We start from the raw sequence: 26,579 nt of genomic DNA, 5'->3' as shown, positions 1-26,579 counted from the left end.
CTACAGCAGCAGCCTCCTCCCTAAGGGCTTCATCTTGCTGGTCTCTAGGAAAGCTCTGGGTCCCCAGAGGAACTCGTATTCCTCAGGGTCGGTGTAAGGAATCTGGTTGTACTCCAAATACCTCTGGCAGACAAATTCATCAGTAACCAGCTTCTTCACATCCCCAAAGAGGGGATGCTTTTTGTCTCCTTGGCAGAGTTCCCCTTCATGAAAATCAGGTTCAGGATCACCATCAGAAGTCCCATCTTTGCTGTATCATGTTTTGGTCTCATGCACTCATCTTCCAGGGGCTCCAATTTGTTAAGGAGCACATAAGCAGGAGCCTTGTCATCGATCTCCTTCAACTCTATTCCAAACACCTGCTCCAACATCTGACCAGCTCGGCTGATGATCTCTGTGGTCATTTCCTTGTACTCTTTAATTATAGTATTCACAATGTCAGTTCGTTTGATGGGCATTTTTGTCTGATCCTTCACTAGCAGGTACTGGACTACCTCACAGACCTTCTTTTCAATCCTGGACTGAGTCCTCTGCTGTAGGCTCCCCAGACCTGCCTCAGCATCCTCCTCCTCTTCATCCTCTTCCTCCTCAGGGCAGGTTGGCCTGCTGGTCTCATCTCTTTCTTCATCACTGTTAGACTTCTCTACCTCTAGAGAAGCCTGCAGTGTCTTTCTGTGAGGGCCTCTCTTCTTTCTTGGTGATTGTTTTCTCACAGCTGCATCATGATTCTGAAAAGCACTGGCTCCAGGCACCCCGAAGGCCGAGGTGGAAGGGCCTTCATCCAGGCCACCACCCTCTCCCTCGCCGACGCCAATGCCGCCACCCACCCCCTGTACCCTTCTTTATTGATGCCCTCTATTTGCAATCTCTCACCCATTCATAGTCCATGATACAAGCACCTCCTTCCCATGGCATATCAGGTCTTAAATAAGTGCTTGGGTTGCCTTTTTTAAGAAGGAAAACAGCATTGTGTTTTCTTAGATGCTGTTTGGAGAGCTTTCCTAGTTCATTATTTTGACCAAGACCCTTTCTAACTCTAGATCTTTAATTCTATGCTCATAAGTCACTTTACCTTCCTGGGTCTCAATTTTTTAACTGTAAAATGAGGTGGTTGGACAAGAGGGTCTCTGTAGACCCTTTTCAGTTCTACATCTGTCATCAGAGGCAAGAGCCCATATTTGCATACAGTAGGACAGGAGGTTGTAGAGGTCTCTTGGGACCATACTGTCTCCCATGTGCTAGTGGTTTCATGTGGAGGCTTTATCCTGCTCTAAAATTTACCCAGGGGCTGGGCAGCATGAACCAGGCAGGATTTGGACCACCTTAGTATAGGTACTAAGACCCTTTCATTGACTTGAACTGGACTAATAGAGTTCTGGAATAATGGAAAGTATGTGATTTTTCCCACTCTAGGTTTCCTTGGGCAAAAAAAATAATGTTTTAATAGAGCTATGAAACTTCAGTGTAGGTGCTCCTTTCTTTTTTTATTAAATTTTATGTTTATTTTTAGTTTACATCATTCATTTCCACAAGATTTTGAGTTACAAATTTTCTCCCCATCTTTCCCCCTACCCACCACTGCAAAACAGCAATCCCACTGAATATCCTCTCCTTCAATCTGCACTGTCCTATATCCTCCCCCATCCCCACTCCAACTTTCCGTTAGGGCATGGTGGATCTCTATGTCCCAGTGCCTGTATATCTTATTTCCCAGTTGCATATAAAATAATAATAATCATAATATTTTTAAACAATTGATTTTAAAACTTTGAATTCCAGATTCTTTCCCTTCTTCCCTCATCACCCACCATTACTGGGAAGATAAGCAATTCAATATAGGTTGTACATGTGTAGCTATGCAAAACATTTCCATAGTGGATATATTGTGAAAGACTGACTATATTTCCCTCCATCCCATCCCACCCCTCACTTGTTCTATTCTCTACTTTGATTCTGTCCCTTTTCAAAAGTGGACAATTCCAATTTCCCTCCCTCATCCCCCCTTCTCATCCCCTTCCCCCTACTCTCTTGTAGGGCAAGATACACAATTTAGTGTGTATTTCATTCCCTCCCTGAGCCAAATTCAAAGAGAGTAAGGTTGACTCCCTTTTGCCATCATGTTCTTCCCCTCCATTGTAACAGTTTTCCCTTGCCTCTTCTATATGAGATAATTTACCCCCTTCTGTCTCTCCCCATCTCCTCTCATTATATTCCTCTCACCTCTCAATTTCACCTTTTAAGTATCATCCCTTCCTGTTAAATTGATCCTGTGCCCTCTGTCTATGTATACCTGTACACATATACACACACACTCACATATGTATTTATACGCCTATATACCCTCCTATATAGACATATATGTATACTTATATATATACATATATACACACACACACATTTATATTCCCTTCAACTATCTTCATACTGAGGAAAGTTTCATAAGTTACAATCATCATTTTTCCATGTAGGAATGTAAATAGTTCAACTTTCATAAGTTCCTTATGATTTCTTTTCCCTGTTTACCTTCTTATGCTCTTCTTGCTTCTTGTATCTGGTTACAGGTTACAGGCCATAGAGGAGTTCAAGAAGGATTTTGTTCAAGGAGATTGTTGCTTCTTGTATCTGAATGTCAGAATTTCTATTCAACTCTGGTTTATTCATCAAGAATGTTTTAAAGTCCTCTATTTCATTGAAGGACCATATTTTCCCCTGAAACATGATACTCAGTTTTGCTGGGTAGGTGATTCTTGGTTTTAATCCCAGCTCCTTTGACCTCCAGAATATCATATTCCAAGCCCTTCGATCCCTCAATGTAGAAGCTGCCAGATCCTGTGTTATCCTGATTGTGTTTCCACAGTATTAAAAATGTTTCTTCTTGGCTGCTTGTAAAATTTTCTCCTTGATCTGGGAACTCCAGAACCTGGATATAATATTCCTAGGAGTTTCCTTTTTGGGATCTTTTTCAAGAGGTGATCGGTGAATTCTTTCCACCTCTATTTTGTCCCCTGGTTCTAAAAAATCAGGGCAATTTTCCCTGAGAATTGCTTGAAGGATGATTTATAGGTTCTTTTTTTGATCATGGCTTTCAGGTAGTACAATAATTTTTAAATTATCTCTCCTGGATCTATTTTCCAGGTCAGTGGTTTTTTGATGAGATATTTCACATTGACTTCTATTCTTTCATTCTTTTGGATCTGTTTAATAGTATCTTGATTTCTCATAAAGTCATTAGCTTCCATTTGATCCAATCTAATTCTGAAGGAATTATTCCCTTCAGTGAACTTTTGAAATTCTTTTTCCATCTGGCAAATTTGACTTTTTAAGGCATTCTTCTCCTCATTGGCTTTTTGGGCCTCTTTTGTCATTTGAGTTAGTTTATTTTTTAAGGTTTTATTTTCTTCAGTCAGGTTGTTGACTCTTTTTTCATTATTTTCTTGCATCATTCTCATTTCTATTCCCAATTTTTCCTCCACTTCTCTTACTTGATTTTCAAAATCCTTCTTGAGCCCCTCTATGGCCTGTAACCAATGCATATTTTTCTTGGAAGCTTTTGGTGCAGGAGTTCTGACTTCATTGTCTTCCTCCTGTTCCATGCTTTGATCCTTTTTGTCCCCCAAAACAGGATCTAAGATATGACTGCTGTGCTTGCTTTGTTTCCTTTGCTTGCTCATGTTGCCAATCAATTACTTGACTTTTGAGCTTTTTGCCACAGTAGGACTCTGCTTCCAGAAAGGAGAGCTTTTTCCCAAATCACTGGGGTTTTCACAGCTGCCAGAGCTATTAGTTAGGTGAAGCCTCCACAGGCTCTGGCACCTGGATCTCCACCCAAGACAGTGATCCAGATCCAAGCAGGTTAAAGCAAGAGTGATTACCCCTCAGAATGATTACTTGCTCCCCCTACCATCTGCAGGCCAGGAGCTCTGAAGCACCCATGTGGCAGCAGCTCCCAGGACACCACGCCTCTGCCACTTCTCACTCTGGAGCCAGAGGCCGAACCACACCTTCGCCCTCCAATTCCAACAGAGTTCTATACTGACCTCTCACTTTTTTTTGCATATATGGGTTGATAATTCTGGAAACTACCAGTGCTGCTGGTGATCCACTCTCCCTAAGTCCCTCCAGCTGCTGCTGCTCAGGGCCACCTTGGGGCTAAAACCAGGGCTCATGTGGGGCTGGGACAGTGTGCTGTGATGCCAGATTGCCATCAGGGGAGATTTGTTTCTCTCTGTTACTTTGTGGGTTCTGTAGCTCTAAAGTTTGTTTAGGGTCATATTTTATAGGTATTTGAGGTTGTTATGGGGAGAGCTCATGGAGTTTTCCTGCTTCTATGCTGCCATCTTGGCTCTGCCTCACCCAGGTGCTCCTTTCAAAGGTGCAATTCAACTCATTTGAACTCAGTAAGCATTTATTGTGTGCTTGCTGCATGCCTTGCAAAGTGCTAGGCACTTATCATGGAAAGAAAGAAATGAAAGTCTCTGCCTTCAAGGAACCTACATTCTACTGGGGATTCAAGCTCTGCCTTCAAGGAACCTACATTCTACATTCTACATACATTCTATCTATGATAGATACATACATAGATATGCACATAAAGAAAATATCTAGTAATTTGGAGATGAGGGGGGCAAGATTTGAGAAAGGCCTCCCATTGGAAGTGGCATGTTAGCCAAGTCTTAAGGGGATCCCAGGGTTATAAGAGGCAGGGGTGAGGAGGGGCCATGGGTACCAGCCTGTACAAAGGCACAGAGGTGGGACATAGGATGTTCCAGATAGAGAACAGCAAGTGCGCCTTTGGGCTAAAACGTAGAGTTCATAAGAGTGTTCTGGTCCATCTGGAAACAGAGTCCAGAGCCATACTGAAAAGGGCTTCAATGGCCAAACAGCAAAGTTTTTTATTTGTTCCTATGGGCAAGAGTAGGTTCCTCATACTTCTGTAGATGGCAATATCTTTGTTCTTTATTCCTCCTGTGTAATTCTAGTCCACGTACTGCCATAGATCTCCCATAGAGGTTCCATGTAATGCACTGGGGGCCTTCTTCTAATTGTTTTACTCTAGCAGAAAAGCTAGTGGAACACAGCCATGCATCTGTTCTCATACTTGTCTCTTTATCTTACTGAACCTCCTTAGTCTGGTCATATGTGTTCTTGATGACATTTAAGTCATCCCTGGAGAAGAAGGCCTGCTTGCCCTTGTCTTGGGTCTTCCTGTTGCCCTTTGGGTTATGGAGATGGGATTCCAGAATTTTTGCCCACATAACACCACCAGAGGAATATTGGTGTTAAAGGGCCTGGAGAGTTCAGTGGCTTGTAGAGTATGTATATAGTATATATTAGACGTAAGTTGACATTTGTTATGCATTTATAACAGAACTGGGAGTCAGAAACTTTTCCACTCTCAGAAACTACAGGAGGCTTCGTCATAGCCATTAGCCCATTGAGAATCTAGCCTATAACCCATAGTAAACAAAAAAGCATCTGGAAATGATTTTCATTAATAGATTTTTTTTTGCTTTTTGGAGGGCAGTTGGGGTTAAGTGACCTGCCCAAGGTCACACGACTAGTTTTTGTGTTAAGTGTCCGAGGCCAGATTTGAACTCAGGTTCTCCTGACTCCAGAGCCAGTACTCTATTCACTGTGCCACCTAGCCGCCCCAATTAATAGATTTTTTAAATTAGTTAAATATAAACCCAAACTCAGACTTAATCCATTTATTATGCATAGCCATCTGTTGTGATTCCATGGCCATACCCTAGGCCACTCCCTTTGTTTTCAAATTTAACTCAGATGGAGCAAGGTGGGACTACAGAATCCAACATTTTTTGGGGTATGAAAATGAAAAAAAAATCATTCTTTTGCCCCTAAAAAACTTTCTACTGCTGGTATAACAAATGCCACTACAACCATGTTTTTGGACCACTACAAAGCTATTCTTTATGTGTGCCAATCTGATGTACCCACCCATGTAAAAAGTATTTCATAGGGGGAATTCTTCAGGATAGATGAACAAATGGTCATGGCTTCTTTCAAATCCATTCAACAAAATACACTTCTAGGGTGGCAGTTGTGATGCTCATGTAGGGATTCCATGACTTGTGTTTGACTTGGGGGGAGGGGAGAGGAAAAGGAATATAACTTCACATATCAATAAATACAATATAATTTGAGGAGAAAGAAAACCTCACTGAAGAGTGGGGAATAAGAGGAGAACATAGCACCCTACCTGAGTCTTGAAGGAAGTTAAGGATTCTGAGAGGTAAAAAGTGAGGCAAGGGTGCCACAACACAAAGTAGCAAGCTGGGATGCCAAGGTGGGAAAGAGGAAGTCAGTCCAGTTTGACTAGAATATAGATTACAACATGGAAGGTAATAGGAAAGAAGTCTATAAAGGGAGGTAGGTGCCAGCTTGTCAGAGGCTTTAAAGGCCACGTTGAAAAGTTGGTTTTTCATCCTAGGGGCCTAGAGATATTTGAGCAAAAGAGACTTGTGGTATATTACCTGTGTCTGACATATTTATTTGGTGACTGTAAGGAGGACGCCTTGCAGAAGGAAAGAGAACCAAGTGTGTGCTCGTTGACATAAAACTATAAAAAGGGAAGGGGAGTAGGAAGTTTCTTCAAAGGGGAAAAACCTGAGAGGAAACTAAGAGAAGGAATTAGCAAAAAAAATGAGACCTCAGTACAATTAATGAACATTTATGGGGCAAATAGAGAGTAGAAATTTCAAGAAAAAAATAATAGAAAAATGATTAAATAGCCAGAAAAGAAAATAGTTATTATACAACAAGAGTCTTTAAAAAAAACCTCAGTAGTAGGCTCTTGTTTATAAATGTAACATCTTTTGTTAGGACAAAAAGTTAGAACTGGAAGGAAGCTTAAAAGCCACCGCTTTATTTTACAGATAAGGAAACGTAGGCCCTAAGAGACCAAGTGACTTGCCCAAGGTCCCAAAAGTAGTTAGTGGCTGAACTAAGACAGGAATCTAGATTTTTTTCACTCTCAAACTTGTGCTCTATACTGGACCATGCTACTGTCAAAAAATATAAAAAGTCCAAGAGCTTGACATATTCAGTGGAAATTCTTAACAAAATCGGTAAATTCCCTGGCAGAACGGTCCCAGATAGAGAACAGAAATTCTGAGACAGAAAAAGAAAAGAAAAAGCCAAGAAAAAGCAGCACACATAGAAGATTTGAGATCTCTGCAATTGAAGGTGAGAGTCAACAGACAGAGCTAAGACATGCTGAGAATTGTTGGTCTGCCGAACTCATCAAACAAAATAACTGAGAATAAAGTTCAGATCTATAGACTTGGCATTTGAAGCCAAGGACACTCAGGTTTAACTTGCCAAGAAATATAGTCATCAGAATTCAGAGCTGCAAGTTCAAGCAACCAAAATGAAGCAAATAACGTGATTTTAAAAGCATCTATTTGAATTGTATGGGATTACTCAGTGAGGATGAGAAATAAAAGAAGCCACTGGATAGGGGATTCCAAAAAGCAAGGTAAATTAATCTCTACCCCAAAGTTTCTTACCCTGAAAAATGCATAATTTTTCATAAGAAAATATCAATAAATGGAAGTCTGTGTTACAAGACTTCTAGAAAAAGCCAAACCTAGGCAGGGAACTAAACAACAAATTGACCATAGACCCAAGCCTCAACAAGGTGAACAAAACTAGAAAGCAAGAAAGGAATATGACAACTCAGTGTTGCCTAAAGAAAATACATATATGTAGTCATAATGGGGAACTGGCCTAAAATATGCAAAATTTCAGGTGACTATTTAAAAAATTAGGAGTTATAACCATTATTTTAGATAAGGTAAAGTAACAAAAGTACATAGCATATAGGGAAGGAAACAGGGAAGATAGGTTATGATTAAAAGGAAGTGCCACAGACAATTTAAAACACCAATAATCAATGCACAGCTACCATGTATGGTATAGAAATATTCATATTAAATGTAAATATAGCAAACATGGCATAGCAGGTACTTAAAGGAAAGATGATCTGAAACAAAAAAAAACTTGGTAAAGAAATAAAAGTAGAAAACTTTAATGCTTCTCTTTTGGGGTATATTGACTATGACATCTAAACTAGAAGAAAGTACAGACTTGAACAAAATGTTAATGAAGGTACATTTGACAGAATATTGAAAAAGTATTAGATAATTCTTAATTTTCGGGCTCACCTAGGACTTATACAAAGCTTGATTTTATGATGGGGCACAAAGAAGACAGAAATGTAGAAAGGCAGAAGTTTTAAATGTGCTTTAATAACTATATGACAACATACAAATCGATAAGAGAAATATGAACAAAAGATGCAGGTAGAAGTAGCCACTAAAATAATATCTTAAAGAATGAGCAGGTCACTGACTAAATCATAGAAACAGCAAAACATTATACCAAAAAATATGGATAATATAACGAATGTAAGGATTGCAGCTAAAACCATCAATTTGGGCACATTTTCCAGTGGGCGGATCTCAACCTTATATGTCCATTCCCTCCTATAAACCTTCCACAGAGGGTCTATTTACATAAACTCTTCTCAAAAAGGGGAATGCAGAGGTGTGTGGGGGAGACTGGAGGGGAATAATTTAGCCAACTCTTGCTGTGAGGTAAATGGGGAGCTAATACATAAACAAAGATTAAGCAGAGAAAAACTAATCCAAACCAGTATCACTAATGAATATTGATAATAAATTCAAAATAAAATAGTGGCAAAGAGACTACAGCAATATATCAAAAAATACTCATTATGAGCAAGTTAGATTTATACAGGTAATGCAAGGATGGTTCAACATTTGGAAGGCAATTAGCATAATAAATCAAATTAATTAAAAAAGTGAAAACCATTTGCTTATATCAAAACATGCAGGAAAATAATTTAATAAAATACAGCACTTGTTTATGTTTAAGACACTAAAAACATAATAATGAAAGGAACATTCCACATTATGATGGAAGGCCTTTATCTAAAAACAAGAAATGCTTATTTGTAGTGAAGAAAACAATGAAAGCTTTCCTACTGGTTATAATTCAACATAGTCTTAGAAATGCTAGGTATAACAGTAAGACAAGGGAAAATGAGAGAAGAAATATTGGCAAAAATGGAAGCAAAACATTTCTAGTGTAGTATAGTATGATTTACTTAGAAAACCCTGGAGAATCAAAAAAAGGTTAACTGAGGTACCAAATAACATCAGTATAAAAGTCATTAGTATATTGTCCCCACAAAAAAAAACCCAACAGAAATTGAAAGACCATTTAAAATAATGAGAAACTTCATTACTTATCTGGGAATAAATCTACCAAAGTAGGTGGCATTAGAGACATATGTAAATGCAACTATAAAATAATTTGTATAGTAATAAAGGAACACTTAGATTATTACAGAAGTATCCAGTATTAAATATGACTACCCTTCAAATAAAATAAGTAGGCAACAAGCATTTATCACATGCTTACTATATGCCAGGCATGACACTAAGTGTTAGGAATGCAAATACAAGCAAAAAGATAGTCATGTCTTTGAAGCAGCTAGCATTCTAGAGGGGGGAAGAGAAGGTGCCAGTTCAGAGCCCGAATCACAGCTGAGAGGAGACTGAAACATAGTCTGCCTAGGTCCATTTACAGAATGGATGCTCCAGGAAAGCACTCACCAGTGGATAAGGGGCTGACATGGTAGAAGGATGTTTCAAGGCTAGAAGGCAGCTGAGAGTCATGGTGGTTAAGTCTATAGTTAAGTAGACTGAAACAGTACATAGGAGTTGGTATTAGGAAGGCCTGGGTTCAAATCTAGACTCAGATATATGCTAACTGGACAAGTCACCTTCTTTGGACCCCAGTTTCTTCATCTGTAAAATGGAGATAATGATAGCATCTGCTTCAGATGATTGTAAGGATCCAAAAAGCTAATGAATGTAAATATTTTGCAAACCTTAATAAACGTGAGCTTTTATTATAAGTAAGACTTGAGGAGCAAATATATCTAACAACAAAACACAAACTACTCTTCATTCAATAAAAAGAACTGGAGCTCCTGAATACCAGCTACTCTGGTAGAAAATGAGCTTAGATCAAGAGTTAAAGAGCCACATAGGAAATCTAGCCAGCTGTGTGGGTGGAAAAGAACTATAGCCAGCCATAGTATAGGCTGTATAAAAAGAGACAAAAGAGAAAAAATTGGAAATAAAAATCATTGACCAAAAAATCAGTCAACACTTATTTCTTAAGCACTTAGTGTGAGCGAGGCCCAAATGAGGGCAGCCCCTGTCCTCAAGGAGCTGACATTCTAATGGGAGGCCATGTTAGTATAGATGGAGTATTAAAAAAGGGCATGGAAAGTAATTTGTGGAGGGGTATGCTAGCAGCTAATGAGTAAAGAAAAAGACCTGGTCTGGGGGAGATTTGCTTTAAAAGTCTGGAACCTAAGATCTATAGGAATTAGCTCATCTGTAAAATCAAGCCACTTCCTAATTGAAAAAGGGTCAACTGATCTGCATAGCCAGTTGTTAAAAGAAGAAACATAACCTATCAGCAGCTATCTGAAAGCTTTTGAAAACCATTAAGAATCAGAGAAATGGAAATTACGGCAAATTAGCTCTCTCACATTGAATAGTCTGTGCTATTCAATTGAATAATAGAGTATCTGGAAAACAACAACAAGTGCCACCAACCAGGTTGTCATGTGATGTTGGGGGAGCCTAGTTGGGAAGATGAGTTGTTCTGGTGCTTTGACCCAATGATCCCACTCTGAAGTTAATACCCCAAGGATATTGCTGCAGGAAAAGATGAATCTTTCTGAAAATATTCATGGCAGCGTGATTTGACATAGTAAAATGTTGAAATAAATTGTGTCCACCAATTGGGAAATAGCTAATTAAATTGCAATTCATGAATGTAATGAAATATGACTTTGCCATAATGAACAACAAACACAAAGAATTCAAAGAGATATGGGAATGTGTGTTTGAAGTGATTCAAAATCAAGAACTAGTCCAAAGAACAGCACACACACCATCCAGATTGGATTCTCACGATAACTCTGGGAGGTAGGTGCTATTATCCCCGTTTTACAGTGGAGAAAACTAAGGCAGGCAGAGGTTTAGTGACTTACAACTAGTAAGAGTCTTCCTGACTCCAGGCCTAGCCCTCTATCCACTGCTCTAAATAGCCACCTGGAATTTGCAAAGAGAACGTGACCCAGGGCAGACCCTGAGGAACACTGGTTAGCAGGATGTACTATGGGTGAGGGACCAGCAAAGGAGCTGGAGGAGAGCTCGCCCACTTGGTGGAGAGTCTAGAGAAAAGGTGGTAGGGCAGCAGGAGAAGGTGAGCACTTGCGGACAAGGAGCAGCATGGCAGACAGGAGCCCAGCCTGTATTAGTCCCAATCTCTTTTTTTAAAGGGCTTCATTTTTCATTTCAGAGAGAGCTTTGATTCTCCTTACTGTCCTTTTAATTTGCATTATTGTAATCATCCCTTGCATTATTTTCTTCATTCTGTTCATTTTCCTTTGAATCAGTTCGTGTAAGTCTTCTCAACCTTTGTGTCCATTGCTTTCAGAATCACTGTTCTCCACATGGTTTTCCCTGGCCACTTGAGGGTGGGGAGTAGATAATAAACCATGGTTTGGTCATGAGTTTGTGTCTCCAGGGAAAACCAACCTGATCAATTAAATTAAAAAGGGGGAAATGGCTTCATGACCTCAAACCATCCACCTCTGTCTTCATAGACACCCAGGGTTGCACCCAGCCAGGCCCTTGCTGGCACTGAGATTCCCTTATTCTCGCTGTGTGGGATCCCTTTAGGCCAATGGAGGACAAGTATAGACTGCTGAAAGACAGCAAGAGTAAAGCCCCAGCTGCCCACTAAGTAAGACAATAGTGCTGGCCAGTGGAAGCCGAGCTGCTTTGTCCAGAGTTGGTCACCCATTTCCCAGGGTTCGCTTTTTGATAGCGTACATTTCCTGTGCTCACAGACTGGGACAATTTTTTATACCTGCAGGCTTGTACATATGTGCATTTTCACATATTAGCAATGTATTTTGAGAGGATGAGTCTGTTGGCAGCTGATAAAGTGAATGTGAAGCCAGAGGTGGATGCAGCCTTCAGAGTTCCCAGCTTTAACAATGATGTGTCAGTGATTGCAACTACAAGCTGACTTCTTGAGTGTGGCATTAAGTGGAGTATGCAAGGTGGGGAATATATCCAATGATTTGTTTTTTTTTTTCAAAACAACACCCTTGAGCTGAACTTTTAAAATTGCTATTATCACATCACATAAGAGCGGCGAGAGGTTATTGGAGTCTAAGCTATTAAGGAAACTAGGAGATGGCCCAACGTGTATGTGCTATATAGCATTAAAAATGTGATTTATAATGAGTGCCTGTAAAGCTTGGGGTTTAGAATTACAGTCAATACAGGGACCATACAGAGAAAGATCCTAGACTCATAGACCACTTTGCTGTATAGTAAGAAGTGCATTCAGGCAAAAGGGCCATTATATTGTTTACTAAGGGAAAAAATTGCTTTGCATTAGCCTGTAGTAGTAGTAGTTTGTACAATTGCGAATATTTTTATACCTTTTCAGGTGAAAATCCTTTTCTGCCTTCCAGTCTTAATTGGAGCCTGTGTCAGATGGGTAGTCTAGTCATGTAGGACAGGGGGCTGCTATAACACTACAGAGTAACCAGCAGTTGCAAGGGGAGTAAGGAATCATTACCTTCAGGCTCCTGTCTTTCCTTTGTTAGATAGAAAACTGCTGAATTATTTTTCAGTTTTTCTACTGCTGAATAAACATGTGAATCGTAAACAGTTTGAGCTGCAAGGGACCTTGGCAGTCTTTTTTCAGGTGAAGTGACTGAGGCCTGGAGAGAGGGAGGGGACAGAGCTTCTTAGTGGTTAAGCCAGGGCCTAAACCCCAAATCTCCTGCCATATCCATGCTGTGTCCTTGCCAAGGATTTAGTGTCGATTTGGAGCCCATCTCATTACCAGTCTACAGGTCCAGGTCTGACAGGCACATCGGAGCACATTGAACACCCTGTTCCCTTCATTTACAAGCAAGGAAATCCCAGGACAGGGAAATGATTTGATTTGGTGCTGGTGACCCAGGCAGTGGACAGGCTACTTTCCACTACACCCCCTCGAACCCTCCCCTGGGTCTTTTATTGTTCCCTTAAAATGAATTGCTCGAGTGCTGGCTGAAGCAAAGCCTCTCTAAAGACCTTTCCAAATCTAGAATTTGATCTGTTTGGGGCTCTTGCTGGAGTCGGAGAACACTTGGCTTGGTTTTAGGACCTTACACCACAGAGGCAGCTACCTTCCCTGTCCATCAGTAGCAGAGCATGAATAAACCAAGGAGGTTGAAATCCAGATCATCACAGATTCTTTGCTTTCTACCCACCATGCAGAAGTAACAGGTTGACTACATAGTCTCCCTCTGAAGGCTGTCTCTATGCAAATCACCATAATAGGCCGGAAAATGAAAAAAAAAGTCAACTGAAACAACCCCTTTGGGACGCTTACACAATGCCAAAGAACTGGTCTGATGGATTTCAAAAACGCAATTGATTCCAGTCTAACAAATGCTCAATTACATCAACCATTTTGATTTGGCACCATAGAGATGTAGTCTAAAATCAGTGGAGCTTGGCTCCTCCTTTCCCAGCACTAACTTTGGTGAGTGCTTAGCCTTGGAGTGGTTTGGGTTTTGCTTTTACCTTACACACTTACCCACACAGATTCCTTTTGTCTAGCCTTCCAGGTGAGTGAGCCGCAGCCCAAAGTGCGGTCTGCTAGCCTTCCTTGACAGCTTTGTAATGGACCTGTCAGGTAGAAATGACAATCCCAGAGGGGTGTGTGCCTTGTCACTGCAGTTCTAGCACTCCAGGGTTGTGTGATTGTTAATTACTTAATCTGTCAAGCATTACCCTGCCAGTCAGTCTAGAGAAAGTTCAGCTTGGTCTGAGGACATTCAGACATGCAGCAGAATTCCTTTGTGACATCTTGAAATCCCCAGCCAATTGCCTTGTATAGTGGTCAGGTCTTCATTACTCACCATCCAAATGGGACTTAGAGGATGTATGCAGTTTGGCTATAACTTGTGTAGACTTGTATCCATGTGCACATACTAAGTTTCTTAAGTCATTGTGAGTTTGGGAAATTTGGGCCTTGAAGAAGGGTAGATGTCCACTACAAAGAGAAGAGGGAGTTGAACACTGCAGTAGATCTAGATCCAGAATCTTCTCTATTTGTACTTTAGAAGCTGCAGTGGGAATCCTAGACCACTGGGATCCTGGGGCGTGGGGGATTTTGCCTTTAGTACAAACATGAACTAGAGGGGCCTACAGTTGGGACCCGGTACCAAAAGCACAATCCCTGACAAGTGGGTGAATGCCAAGTTTTTGTTCCTGGCAAAAGTCTAGAGTCCATAATCAAGGGACCAGATGAGCCATCAACAAATAGAAAAGGAAACAATGATCACTGGAGACTAATATGCTGTCCTCTAGAAAAAGGCATGGCACAATAACCTCTCTACCCTCTTTTTGGACAGAGTTACTAGATCAAAGAAACACTGCTGAAGGCTTCTAACAATATCTTTCAGGCTATTTGGAGACAGACTAGCTCAGAGATTGATTCAGAACTGATAGAATGACTGAACCCATTAATGATCTGATGACAACTTGGGAACAGGTTTCTCACTGAAGGCATAGATGGCCTACTCATCAAATTTGAATGTGACACAAAGCTTGGATATTGAATGACAGAATCAGGATCCATAAAGATCGTGACAGGATGATGTGCCAAAATCAAATATGATTAACTATAACAGGAATAAAATGTCAAGGTCCATATTTGGGTTCCCAAACTCAGCTTCAGCAATACATGATGCAGGAAGTGTGGCATGATGAGAAGTTTCTGGGAGAAGATCATGCAATGTTCAATCAGTCGGTAATGCGACATGGCAACCCCATCACCCCAAAAAGCTAAAGATATTCTAGGTTGCATTGAATGAAGGTTTTGCTATGTTTTAACCTTGTCAGGCTACATCTGGAGTACTGGGTTCAGTCTGGGGTTCCACAAGGCAGTGAGATGGCACAGGCCATAGACTGCCGGATGTGGAGACAGGGAGATCTGAGTTCAAATCCAGCTTCAGATACTTCCTTGCCATATGAATGTGGGTAATTAATTCGCTTTAACCTCTGTCTGCATTAGTTTCCTCATCTGTAAAGTGGGGATAAATAATAGCTCTAACATCACAGGGTTATAGTGGGGGACAAAATTAAATCAAATTGTAGTGTTCTGCAAACTCCGAAGCACCACATAAATGCTGTCTATTATTGTTGTTGTCATTATCATCATCAGACAAGCTGGAGTGTGTTAGGTGGACATAGTGAAAGGATTGAAGCCCAGATATATTAGGGTCATTTGGAGGAATTGGGAAAGAGAAGGCTTGGGGGGAATGTAAATATCATTGTGTCTTTTTAAAAAATATCTTTTAATCTATCATTTATTTATTTTAGCATTCTTTTCTTTTTACATTTTGAGCTCCAAATTCTCTCCTGTCTCCCACCCTTCCCCCACCCTCTGATAAAGCATGCAATATATCAGTTATATATGTGAAATCATGCAAAACATATTTCCATATTAGCCATATTTCAAAAAAAGCAAGAAAGATAAAAAAATGAAAGTTTGTTTCAGTCTGCACTCACAGTTCATCACTTCTCTCTCTAGTGGACATAGCACCTTTCATCATGAGTCCTTTGGAATTGTCTTGGATCATTGTCTTGATCAGAGTAGCCAAGTCTTTCACAGCTGATCATCATTGAACAACACTGCTGTTACTGTGTACTATTATCTCCTGGTTCTCCTCACTTGACTTTATTTCAGTTCTGTAGGTCTTTCCAGGTTTTCCTGAACTCCCATCCCTATCTTTTCTTACAGCATAATAGTAGTCCATTATAATCAAATACTACAATTTATTCTGCCATTCCCCAGGTGATGGGCATCCTCTCAATTTTCACTTCTTTGCCACCACAAAAAGTGCTGCTATAAATATTTTTGTATATGTGGGTCCTTTTTCTTTTATCTCTTTGGGATACAGATCTAGTAGGAGTATTACTGGGTCCAAGAGTATATGCACAGCTTTATAGCCCTTTGGGCATAGTTCCAAATTGTTCTCCAGAATGGTTGAACCAGTTCACTACTTGACCAACAATTCATCAGAGTACCTATTTTCCCTTCGTCTCCTCCAACACTTGCCATTTCTGATAGGTATGAGATGGTATCTCAGAGTTGTTTTTATTTGCCTTTCTCTATCAATGGTGCTTAGAGCATTTTTGTATGACTAGATGGATTTGATTTCTTCTTCTGAAAACTGCCTGTTTTTATCCTTTGACCATTTATCAATTGGAGAATGGCACTTATTTTTATGAATCTGACTCAGTTCTGTACTCAGTATATATTTGAGAAATGAGCCCTTTATCAGAGAAACTTACTGTAAAAAATTTAGTATTACTTCACTGTCTATGGTACCTTTTAGCAAAATGTAGATTCTCTGATTATCTCTTTTAATTAGTACAATTTTTGTTTTGTTTGAGATAATGATTGCTACCCCTGCCTTTTTTTAACTTCAACTGAAGCATATTAGATTCTGCTCCAGCCCTTTATTTTAATTCTGTGTTTGTCTTTCTGTTTCAAGTGTATCTCATAAATAACATATTGTTGGATTTTGGTTTCTAATCCATTCTGCTATCTGCTTCCATTTTATGGGTGAGCTCATTCCATTCACATTCACAGTTATGATCACTGTATATATCCCTCCATTCCTTTTTCTTCTGTTTCTTCTTTTTATCCCATCCCTCCTCAAAAGACTATTATTTTAACCACTGCCTCCCTTAAACTGTTATACTTTTTATCATCCCAGCCCCCCTTCTCTTCTCACCTTCCTCCCTTATTTCCCTATTGTGTAAATTACATTTCTGTACACAGCTAAGTATGTGTGTATTCTTCCCTCCTTGAATGAATTCTGATGAGAGTGAGGTTCAAGTTTTACCCATGAACTCTCCCCCCACTTACCCCTCCACTGTAAAAGCTCTTCCTTGTATACCTCTTTTATGTGAGAAAAATTTCCCCCATTCTATCTCTTTCCCTTCCCCCTTCTCCCAGTGCATCCTTCTTTCTTGCCCCTTCATTTTTGGCGATCATTTCAACATAATTGCCCTAATAATGATAAAGTGCTTAGGTGTTACACATATCATATCCCCATATAAGAATATAAGCAGTTTAACTTTGAGTCCCTTATGATTACCTCTTTCATGTTTAGCTTTTTATGCTACTCTTGAGTCTTCTGTTTGAATGTCATATTTTCTATTTAGCTCTGGACTTTTCTCTTTTCCCTGGTCTGTACTCTGGTCTTTAACTAGGAAGGGCCTCTGGTCCCCTGCATCTTCAAGCAGTAGTCCTTCCTTTGCCTTGGAACTGTGAGTAGGGACTAGGAACTCTGCTCCCTTGTGAACCCTCCCACCCCTGTTCCTCTCCACCCTGGAAGTGCCACCCAGAATTGCATGTGAGCAACAGAGTTGCCAGTTAGTACTAGCTGTACGCAGTGCCAGAAAAGGGTCCCCTGTCATCTCCTTCTGGCCAATTGTGTGACCCCCCAAAGCTGCTATAGCCACTATTGCTACCCCTATGTGTGGGGGTCCAGACAGGCTTCCACTTTGGTATCACAAACTTCTACCAACCCCCTCAGTTTTCTTAGGCTGCAAAAATGTCTTATCCTGACCATTTGTTGGCTGTGCTGCTCCAAAATTTGATTTGAGGTGTTATTTTAAAGTTGTTCAGAAGGCAATACTGTGACAGTTCAGCTAAATTGCCTCTAATCCACCGTCTTGGCTTCCCCCCTTCTTTTTGTGTCTTTGAAAGGCTGTTTTATGGAAGGAAGGATTTGGTTCTTTCTCTGTTGCCTCTAAATGGTAGAACTAGGATGAGAGTTGCAGCAAAGCAGATTTTGGCCTGATGATTGAGCAGTCTCTCCCGAAGTGGGTAGGGCTCTTTGTGGAGCCATAGTACTTTCCCCACCTCCAGCCTCCCCCAATCGGTATCTTGGCCAAGGTATGTTGGGTATGTGGTAGAGGCCACTGCTGCCTGCATACAGGTTGGACCAGATGGCCTCCTTTGTAACTCTTTGGTTCTGTGATGGAACCAACTGGGAAGAAACAAATGTAAGCTAGTGAGCAGCTGTCACCAACACCTAAGGAAGGCAATAGAAAATTGCCCACCAGAATCCTTACTAAGGTGAAAACTAGGGGATATGGCAAAGTAAGGTTGGGTCCTGATCACCTGCTTTCCTCTGTGATGGAGGATGTGGGTGAGAATTATACTGAAACTGATTATAGGAAGGTCAAAGCATATAAAGTCAATGAGGCCTCTTCTACACAAACCAACTAGACACTCTAGTTACTTTGGCATGGGGTAGAGGGAAAGAGTGAATTCAGAGAGGGTAGTACTTCCTCATTTTACAAAGAAGGAAATGGAGGCCTAGTGAAATTAAGCTAGGCAGCTCTGTAGGCCAGTGGATAGAGTGCTGGACTTTGGAATACGAGTTCAAATTCTTCCTCAGACATTTTTTAGCTGTGCAATCCTAGGCAAGTCACTTAACCTCCACTTGCCTCAGTTCCCTCGTCTGTAAAATGGGGGTAATAATAGCACCTACCTCACATGGTTGTTGGGAGGATCAAATGACCAAATGGAAAGTATTCTGCAAACATTAGAGTGCTGCATCAATGCTCATGATTAAGTAACCTGCCCAAGGTCACCCAGGTAGGAAATTGACAGAGCTGGCATTGGAACCCATGTCCTATCACTCAAAAGGTAGTTCTCTTTCAACTATGTAACTGCCTCAGTTTGGTTGGCTGAGCTTAATTTTATTTTCAATGAATGACTAGTGTTTAACCTTAGATCAGTAACTCCATTCTGGGTCCCTGAAGTGATCTGTTTAGCCTTTTAGTTTATCCATAGCCAGACTCTGGCCGCCTAAGCCATATGGGATATAGAAGTAGATGTGTTTAGCATAAAATGTCCCGGGGTAGGAAGCTTCATTCCACATCTCCAAAGTGCACCAGTGATCTCCACCTCTGGAGATAGTTGACCAAGGATACACCAGGAGCCTAGCAGGGGAGAGGCAATCAAGATCCAAGTCCTTCAGTGGAGGGAATGGAATAATCTATGCCTCTAAGTCCAAAATTACTTCATTAGTGCAGGTCTGTAGTACCAAACTGGGAGTTTATGTGACCAAAACTTGATTGTTAGGGGAGAGGAGGTTTCATTCCCTTCCAAGTGACCCGAATCATCATCAACTAAGGAATAAACACTTAGAAATTACATCATCAACTTAGAGGTGATATGTGTCATTTCCTTGCTATAGCACCAACCAGAACTGGCCCAATGTATGGGCCAAAGTAACTATATGTATGGTATAACTTGAGCAATCCTGATCGCCACTCAATGTACCCCCATTGACCTACCAAAGTGCCTGAAATGCCCACCATTATAGTCACTGCTTGGGAGGAAGACCTTTATTAAAATGCCAGTGTGTTTCCTGGCAAGGATAAGGTCTTTCCTATTTTCACAGTTCTTCCAAAGGAATATGGAAGACAAGAGAAGTTAAACTTTGGAGAAGATGAGAAGATGAGATCTATTAGGATCTTGAAGCGAAACCACACTGAGGAAAAAAAATTTCTTATCTTTCTCAGGGCTGGCCCTAAATGAGTTGTTTTTAAATCAAATTGGGAAGAAACTGACTGTCCAAATACTTCAGAAAACGGTTTGCGAAATATCAGTACCAGTAGCGATGGCCCTTTGGAAAGGAGCAAATTGAATGCTGGGATGCACAGCATCCTCTTAGGCTGGGCACTGGTATCCAGCATGGAGACCTTGAGACTGCACTAATGGTTTGGAGTAATGAACTAAAGTGAATGTTCTGTTGTGTTTTGTTTATTTCCTCTGTTAAAGAAATCTTTCTAGACAGCTCTAGGCAGGGGTTCTGATAACTTGGTTTGCAAATAGGACTTATTTTCTAATTAGAAAAAGCTAAACAGAAAAATCGAGCTGAACAGTAGGTATTGTCAAATATACTTCCCTCTCAGTTTATATCTGTTAAAACCAGGAAGAAGGACCCCGATGTTCGAATTCTGGAAAATCTCATCAGATTTCTGTGCTTGGCTACATATACATGCATGTTTATATTATGTAAATATCATATATAATTTCTATTTCCCACTTTTACATCTCCTTCCTTTGCAAATGCAAATCTCCCTCTTCCCACCCCCAGAGAGCCATTTGCTCTAACAAAGAACAAAAAAGAAGAGAAAAAGAAAAATCCCTGGTTCAGCAAAGGGAGCATGGCAACTGAGTGAGATAGTATATATGTGTGTGTATATGTGTGTACATATATATATATATATGTCTGTATACATGCATGTGTATGTAGTGTTGGGTGCTCAGCAAGGTTCCTCATCCTCATTGGAGTGTATATTGTAGTCATGGTATATATTGTTTTGCCAGTTCTGTTTATTTAATTTTGGATCAGTTCACATACATCTTCCCTTATTTTTCAGTGCACTTCTCCTTTTCGTCATTTCTGACAGCTTGGTATTATTTCATCATTCCCCAAATGATAGGTATCTACTTTGTTCCCACTTCTTGGCTACCATGAAACAGTACTATAAAGACTGGAGGGAATGGGCTATGCTGGACCTTCATTTCTTTGACCACTTTGGATGGGGCTTCACGCCTAGCAGTGAGATCTCTGGGTCAGAGGATATAGGATCATTTTATTAGCATAATTCCATATTACTTTCCAGAATGTCTGGATCAATTTATAGCTCCCCTCAGCCCCTCTAACCCTGATGATTCTCATCTTCTGTCACTGGCCAAAATACAGAGTGTGAGGCTAACCCTCTTCTTGTTAGTGATTTAGGGCATAGTTATTGATAAGTATACAGTCCTTCTCATGGGAATTAACTTTTTTGTATCCTCTGACCACATATCTATTGAAGAACTGCTCTTGGTTTTTATCTCTTTATGCCAGTTTCTTTGAATGTCAGGTGCTTTGGCTATCAGAACCTTTATCAGGTGTTTGATTCAAACATTTTTTCTCTATTCAAATGCTTTTCATCTTATCTTAGCTGCAGTAATTTTTTAATAATTTTGGCTGTCATGTTACACCCCATCTTCCAAATCCTATTTGACCCCTCCCCAGAAAGGTGTTTGCTGCCAGCTCTCTGGATAAGCTCAAAGATGACTTTGGTATGCAAGTAGGTTGGTTGGCATGGACTTGTTTCTGTTTGTAAAGCCAAGCATGAGCAACTTTCCAGACAACTGTTGCTATGAACAGCTTTTAAGATTCTGGTTACACAGTATAGTGAACTCTCTTTTCAATAACAAATAAGAGCAAAACATTCACAGAAAATCAAGGTATAGTATTTACAATATTATAACTTGTCACAGAAAATCAAAATATAGTATTCACCATGTCACAACTCATCAACTTATTACTAAAATGGCCACAGTTTTCTTTTTTTCTTTTTATGTTGCTTTTTGGAGGGCTATTGGGGTTAAGTGACTTGCCCAAGGTTAAACGGCTAGTTTTTGTGTGTGTTTGTTAAGTGTCTGAGGCCAGATTTGAACTCAGGTCCTCCTGACTCCAGGGCCGGTGCTCTCTATTCACTGCACCACTTAGCCGCCCCTCCACATAGTTTTTACCAAAGTGGTCACATGGTTTTCAACAAAGTCCAATCATTTAGTAACTCAATCATTTGGGGTCACAAAGTACAAGTCAAAGTTTTCCACCCATGGGGTGAAATTAAGTTACAACTTCAACAGTCACTACTCAGTACCCTCTTATGGGGTAGTAGAAAGTACAAAAGCCATCCACCCCAGGTCACAAGTAAATTACAATTCCATTAGTTACTACTCAGTATCCTATTTCATCAGTCACTATTCAGTACCCACGGAGAGGTCTTTTCATCTTGACTCAAGGCAAGCTTTCAGCTTCCATGGTTCCTCTTCCATGGTCCCAGCTCCCACCCAAATCTAACCAACTGCCATCTGAGTTCAAAGGCAGACAGCTCCCAGCTCCTTGTCCAACTCTCTGTGCAATACCTGCTCCACATTGGAGCTCACAGTGTCCAGTCCATCTCAAATCCTTCACAGTCTCTGTTCCTGGGAAGACAAGGCTTAACAAAGTCACAAGAACATCCATCCACATTAACAAAGCCACAACATTTGTACAAAGTACCACCACCACAGTCATGCTTCCTCAGTCTTCTGCAGCTTCAGCTGGCCCTTGGAAGTCCTCAGCACCATAAGCTCTGTTCTCAAAATCAAAATCACTTTATCCAGCCTCCATGTGGGAAAGAAATTCTCCAAGAAATTCTGTCTCAGTTCTCAATTCTCAATCTTCTTCTCAGTTCTTCTCAATTCTCAGTTCAGTCTTCAGTCCAGCAGCAGCTGCCCTGCCTCCATGATGCTTACCCCTGGAAATTCTCTCTCTGGCAGAAGCTCCTGCCTCCAGATGCTTACCCCAAGAAAATTCTGACTGTACAGCTTGTGCTCTTCCTTAAATATGGTAGAGCTCCTCCCTGTTCAGCCCCTTCCTGCTATGTCAGCAACAGGGGATCATACCTTCTCTTTCTTTAAAAGAGGCTTAATTTGAAACTAGGTGCTAAGTACCTCTTAGCTTGGCAATACAAAAAGGATCTTCAAATTTCATTACTATTACATTGTTTTGCTATAGATTCTTCAGTCCTGGGAAGCAGGTGCTTTAAAGTGAAAATGTGAGCATACATTGTCTCATTTCATGGGCACAGCTACCCTGGGAGGTGGGTACTGTTATTATCACCATCTTACATATGAAGAAACTGAGGCAAACAAAATGAAGTCCTTTTCCTTGGAATGAGAGCACAGCCTGAGTGTCAGAATGGGAATTCATTCCCAGATGTTACTGACATCAAGTCCAGCATGCCTTTAACATGTAAGGATCCTGACCCTCCTAGCTTGCCCCCATCTCCCCTCTTCAAGCAAACTCCTTCACCAGCCACAATGAGGAAACCTCCTCCAACTTGCTCAATTCCTGATATTAAAAGCAATGATGATATTGCAGGTGTTATTTGGGGAGGGATAACACATTAAGTAATTAGCCACTTAGACCTCAACTCCAATTACCACCTGGGTTCCCTGAGGAGAAGACAGGGCCCCAAAGGAATGGCACACTGACTAGTCAATTTGACTGGAGGGAGATGGGGGCAGCTCCTTTAGCAATCTGCCCAGGACCAACCATCGGTATCCTTAAAGCATACTGACAACAAGAAGAATCCAATTAGATAAGATTTGTTTTCTTATGGAACATGAAACTGTCTTATTATCAAAGGATTTGCTTCAGTTCAATTACACAAATTCGAAATTGATGGAATGAATTCATTTCAGGCTTCTCCCTTTTGCTATCCCTGCACGGATGCTGTTACAGACTTCCCGATCATCAGCAGGCTGAGGTCTGCAATTAGACAGCAAAGCTCTGGCTGGAGGCCAGGCAAGGCTTTGGGGCTAAACTGGATTACTAGTCAAGTGGACTCTGGCCACATTACTCCTAATTTCAGGCTCTGCGGCAGCCTCGCCCCAATCCCCAGCACCATCATTCCTTCTGGAGAAAGTCTGCATCTGCAGTCAATAGCTGCGGTGTAGCCCTCCCTCTCCACCCCCAAGTCTGTATAGCTCAATATGTTTCCATCTCTGGTCCTTGCTCTTTGTCTCCTCCTTCTCTTGCTGATTTCTACCTGGAATGCACCATAGGGAAAGGATAGGATGTTCTATTCCCTTGCCTGGAGCCTGCCAATTGCCTTTGCTTCTTTTCTTCCATGTCCCCCCTTTCTCCCTTCAGGCCTGGGTCTTCATCATAATTTACCTGGACTCCCAAAGAAGCCTCCTAATAAACCTTTCTACACCAGCCCCCCAACTTTCCTCTCTCAGATCCAGCTTCCATATGGCTGCTAAGTGGTTATCATGCCAGGACAGGTTATCATGCCAAGTTATCGTGCCCATTTCTTCTATCTCCCCAATCTCCCCTATTTGGACATCTCTTATTCTATCCAGATTTCACACGCCATCTCTCCCATACAGTGATCCAGTCATATTGGCTCCCTCGCTCTTCTCCATCTCCTGCCTCTAATCATTATTAGAAGCTCAGCTCAAGACCCTAATACCTGTCTACCCCAGGTACTTGCCCCCCCACACACACATACCATAGAACACACTCTCCTGGAGGATGGAGGCTAATTGGGTTTTTTCCTTGTATCTCCACCCAATACTTATTAGATGCTTGAAAATGTTTCTTGAATTGAAGGAATTCCATTCAATTTCAGTTCCCCAGCAGCAGCACCAGACAACCTGAATTCTGAGGTCCTGGGGCCAAGGAGGGGCTTAACTCATTACAGCTCTATAGCACCATCCAGCCCCAGAATGTGAAGCAAGTACTCAATCTATGCACATGTATTAAGCGCAAACTACTTGCCATGCTGGGGACTGACTGCACATTCCAAAACACAATGGAAATAGTCCCTGCCTTCCAGGAGGAACTGGCAGATGCTACTGGGGGAGATGGCCCATCTGAGGATGTGCAAACAAAATGTCAGGTCCTTTCTGGGACGGAGAGGCAGGAGTGCAGCTGAGGACCTCAGGAAAGACCCCATGTAGAATGGGGCACTTGAGTTGCCTTTCCAAAGAAGGCAGGGATTCTAAGAGGTGGAAGTGAACAGGGAGTACATTTTGGGAAGGGGGGACCAGCCAGTGCAAAGGTATGGAAGTGGGAGATGGTGTGTGTGAGGAACAGTAAAAATGACAATGACTTCACTGGAACAAGTAGGAAGGGGAATAACAGAAGTGCAAAGGTAGGCTGAAGCCAGGTTGTGGAGGACTCTAAAAGCCAGGAAGAGGAGCTCCTATTTGTTCCTAAGGCAAATGGGGCAGTTAGAGTCTTTGTTAAGGAGGTAGGTGACACATCCAAGCCTGCACTTGAGGAAACTCACTCAGCTCAACCTGTTGGCTTTGGTACCCTGAGTCTCAGCATGGCTGACGTGTGCGAGGCCCCTTGGCACAGTGTTGTCCTTGAGTCTCATGTGGTTCAGACTATATTGGACTTCTGAAAAGGAGATGTGTACTTCTGGAGTAGAGTGGCAGAGCTGGGTGAGGAGCAGTGGGCAGCTGACTACAAAGGCTGGTGTGGTGCCATGGGAGATTATGTGACCCTCAGGAGAACAAGAAGGGTTCAATGAGTGAACTAAGGTGAGTGACTAGTGAAGGTCCAGGGGAACAGACATTGAAGTCTACCTTCCCTTTATGGCAGAGAGTTGGTGGGGAGCCCTACTGGGCCAGAATCATATATGTTGTTTGATACTGTTTGTTGTTCAGTGGTTTAGTTGTGTCTGAATTTGTGATGCCATTTGGGGTTTTCTTGGCAAAGATATTGGAGTGGTTTGCCATTCCCTTCCCTGACTCAATTTATAGATGAGGAAAGTGAGGCAAACAGGGTGAAGGAACATGTCACACAGCTAGGAAGTGTCTGAGGCCAGATTTGAGCTCAGGTCTTCCTGACTCCTGGCCTAAAACCCACTGAGCCAACTAGTTGCCCATGCAATGTGAATGTAAACTGTTTTGCATCATTGGTTTTCTTAATCCCAGGGGAAGATTTGGGTGGTGGTGGTGATGGGATTTGAAAATCATTGTGCCTTAATTAATAAAACATGCCCAGAAAACACATGCCATAGTTTATGTAAGTTAGCACATAGTATGTGCCTAATAAATGATCATTTAATATGAAAACAACATTGAACCTGCAAACGGAGGCCAAGTGACTCTTGGAAAATCCCTTAAGCTGGCAGGCCCTTGGCTTCCCAATCTCTAAAAGGGGGAGAAGCACATTAAAACTTGTAGCATATATCTCAGGATTCCTGTAAGGGAAGTGCTGTGTAGGCCACTCCAATGCTATGTAAATGAGGGCTGTTATTAATAATAATAAATGTCAGGGCCACTGTTTAGCCCCAGTCCAGCCCCAGCTAGCAGAGTGAAACACTGAGTAAGGCTGTGTTCTCCATACTCATTTTAATCTAAAATGTTTGACAGGTATTAGATGCTGTCAGGGATAAAAGACTCTGGCAGACCCTTTGAAAAATGGGGCTTTATTATCTACTTACTGGGAGCTTTAGGGAACATCAGAATTATGTTTCACTGACTAGTCTGGGAGGGAGCAAGGGCAGACTTGCTCTCTAAATTCCTCCATTGCCTTTAATATTCAGCCATTATTTGTTTGCTGGTGGGTGAGGGGAAGGAGAGTCACTACTTCATGTGCTTGCCTGGCTTCAAGGCTCCAGGCTGGCAATCTGTACCTTTGTTGCTCACAGAGACCCAGCTCAATGAAGAGGTTGGCATTCTCAGTGTGGTGGGCCTTACCTTTTCAACGCAGTCCCCCTCTTCTGGGCTGGGGTCAGGGGCACTGCTTGCTTCAGGAGCCTAAAGGTCACCAT

General features: G+C 41.4%; 1 pseudogene; it reads right to left on the bottom strand.

Annotated features, from left to right (window-relative positions):
• LOC138150577 (non-structural maintenance of chromosomes element 3 homolog) lies at positions 1 to 26,579 on the bottom strand (annotated as a pseudogene).

Source organism: Petaurus breviceps, unplaced genomic scaffold (assembly GCF_028583685.1).
Source record: "Petaurus breviceps papuanus isolate PSGF00001 unplaced genomic scaffold, PetGlider_PUasm1.0 90881, whole genome shotgun sequence".
Classification (NCBI taxonomy): Eukaryota; Metazoa; Chordata; class Mammalia; order Diprotodontia; family Petauridae; genus Petaurus; species Petaurus breviceps.
The sequence above is the reverse complement of the archived record's forward strand: the minus strand, read 5'-3'. Positions and strand labels throughout refer to the sequence as shown.